Source organism: Triticum dicoccoides, chromosome 3A (assembly GCF_002162155.2).
Source record: "Triticum dicoccoides isolate Atlit2015 ecotype Zavitan chromosome 3A, WEW_v2.0, whole genome shotgun sequence".
Lineage (NCBI taxonomy): Eukaryota > Viridiplantae > Streptophyta > Magnoliopsida > Poales > Poaceae > Triticum > Triticum dicoccoides.
The window spans coordinates 62,894,317-62,896,961 of NC_041384.1; the positions used below are offsets into that span (position 1 = coordinate 62,894,317).

Consider the following 2,645-nt stretch of genomic DNA (forward strand, 5'->3'; position numbering starts at 1 on the left):
GATCCCTTTTTCTAAAGCTCAAGACTTATAGTTCAGTTTGTGTGCAACAGCTTGGGAGGGACAAAAGAGGAGGTCGCTGGTAGATGACGGGGGAGCAAGCAAGGACTGATGGGTGCATCACTACACTGCTACCCGTTTCTCAACTTTTGCTTTACACGGCACTATTTCGACAGGTATAATTGTTTCAGTAATTTCAGTTCTTGCAACTCATCATTTTGCTAAGAGAAAATCGATGCATCACATTACTAATGAAGTGGGTTTACTGAAACCTTTCACTTTCAAGGTAGGAGACTGATATGAACTGCCAATGTAATTTCTTTTTATTTGTGATTCTTGTTGTTTAATTGATTGATTGGTGTGCATATGATTTCTAATATATGAATTCCTTCGTCTTGTGTATTGAATATAGGATTTAGCTACAGATAATCATTAATCAACTAATGTAATTTCTTTGCCAAGTTGTAGTTAGAGTTAAATGTGCCACTGGTTATTTTATATCCTTTATTTATTCTTATTATTCTAAATGAAATAGGAGATTTGTTGGTGCTCCATTAACTAAATATCACTGACAAAATGTTGTTCTCATTTCAGTTGAGAGAAAAGTTGCATACTTTGTGAACCAATTGGAGATTCATGTTGTTTCCCTAGATATTGTGTAGTTAGAGTTGATGTCACTGTTTATTTTATATCATTTGTTACTATTCTTTAATCGCCAAATCATATAGGAGATTTTGTTGGTGCCCAATTAACCAAATGTTACTGACAAAACTGACAAAATGTTGTTCTTATTTCAGTTTGAGCGCAAATTGCATGCTATATAAACTAACGGGAGATTTCTGTTGTTACCAGAATATTATAGGAAGGGTGGACTATGAAGGGAAACACTGGTGTTCTAAGATAGATGTTCTGTGTTTGAGATCTTGCCTTGGTAGCTGGATGCCTTGGTGCAAGACATTCAAGGTAAGATTGATCCCCTGTACCCATGAGTTCACTTCTCATGTAGAGTTAATAGTCCTGTTATTTTTCTATACACTATGGCAGAGTAGAGATATATTGTGTATGCCAACATGTATGTAAGAGTAATAGTAATATGATACTTCTGATTGTAGATCCAAGGTTTTAAACCGACAAAAAATGCTATGAGTTCTCATATCAAATTTTTATGCCAGATGTGCATGCTCAAAGATTTTGGTCGGCAACTTATAGTGTGTATCAAAGGATTCTGAAAAAATAAGGTTGAGTTGTTATTGGACATTGGACCTTTATATCTTTTGCATGACATTTTATTTACTACTTGAGCTCTGTATTTTTCCTGTGCATATCTTTGTGCTAAAAAATGCATTTCTGTTAAATAGTAATTCCTAACTAATTGTTTCTGATAAACAACGATGCCTTCCTTACACAGGTTGTTTGATGCGTTTGTGCTCGTCGGCGGGACGGTGCAAGGCACAACTCCGACGCGGTTCCTCGCCGGTTGGACGGCGTTCAGGCGCAACCCCGGCGCGCACTGAGTACTGCCTCGGCTACAGCCTCCCTTGGTGAGGTCCATCTTCCTCCCGCTCCTCTGCTTCGGCTACTGTATGGGACATTGCCATGGCTATATTGATGTGGTGCTTGTCTGGTTGATGCTCTATGCCCTACTCATGCATCGGTTTCTACTTGAGCTCTGTACTTGTGGATCCATGCCATTTTAGGGTTTGCAGGCTGTTGTTCATGTTTAGTTGCTATCATAGGAGCTAATGTGATGCTCTGGTTTACATGTGGATGCCCTGGTCCTATAGCTATGCTCCTGGATTTGCTAGATTGATCAGTGGCATTCGTGCTAGGGCGATGATGATTAATCGTGGCTGAAATAAGTGTGCCTTTGAGCAATCGTGGCACCTGTGCGTATCAGGTTGGATCCTCCCTCTTGTCTCTAGAATCCTTTTTGATCCTGTGATACTTGTTGTTGTCCTTGGATGGTCATTCTTGTTGAGTGATAACCAGGGCAGCTCCACTGTATGAACAGATTGATCTGGTGATAAGAGATGACGGGGGTAGGTTATATGATCGAGGAAAGGTGAATCTGAGCCCGCTATGATGGACAGGCCGCTCTCGCACCACCAGACTCCCTTCAGGGTAGTTACCCACGGGCACGTACTTTTGCTGTTTATTTTTACTTGTGATTCCGCTCGTTGTGAACGTGGCTCGATCCATGTTGTGGCCCAATTATTATTTTTGTTTTGTTTCGATGGATCGTCTTGGCTTGCTTTTGGCCTGAAGTTGTTGCCTTGCTTTTGGCACACCTGATTCCACTACCTTTTGTTGTTGCTTGGACCAGTTTCTATGTAATGAACATATTTATATCAATGTTGTGCTTCTGTTATAATCTTGCTATATTACACTGGTGATTTTCGGTGATTACTCTGATTTCTACTTGCCCCAGTGAGTATTTACACGGTCATACTCATGTTGTATAATTCCTTTGGCTAAATTGTATAATTCTGACAGGTTCATACATCATGTTAAGGAGTATTAAGTTATAGCACGCTTACTTAGGTTCTTTGGCATGTTATTCATAGGGTTATCAAGTAGGTCCTAATAGGGTTACTCACAGTATTAAGTTAGGGATTGAACTTGTGGCGGTCCAATATCATGCTATTGTG

At 39.9% G+C, this 2,645-nt stretch overlaps 1 long non-coding RNA gene across 3 annotated transcripts; it reads left to right on the top strand.

Annotated features, from left to right (window-relative positions):
• The first annotated feature begins 48 nt into the window (after positions 1–48).
• LOC119267153 lies at positions 49–2,376 on the top strand. Of its 3 annotated transcripts, none has more exons than XR_005132312.1 (4): positions 49–173; positions 850–960; positions 1,406–1,894; positions 1,987–2,376. It is a non-coding gene; the product is annotated as an uncharacterized LOC119267153 (long non-coding RNA). The 3 variants fall into 3 exon arrangements; XR_005132311.1 differs by having other exon boundaries at positions 2,009–2,376; XR_005132310.1 differs by having other exon boundaries at positions 1,406–2,376.
• Positions 2,377–2,645: the final 269 nt, after the last annotated feature.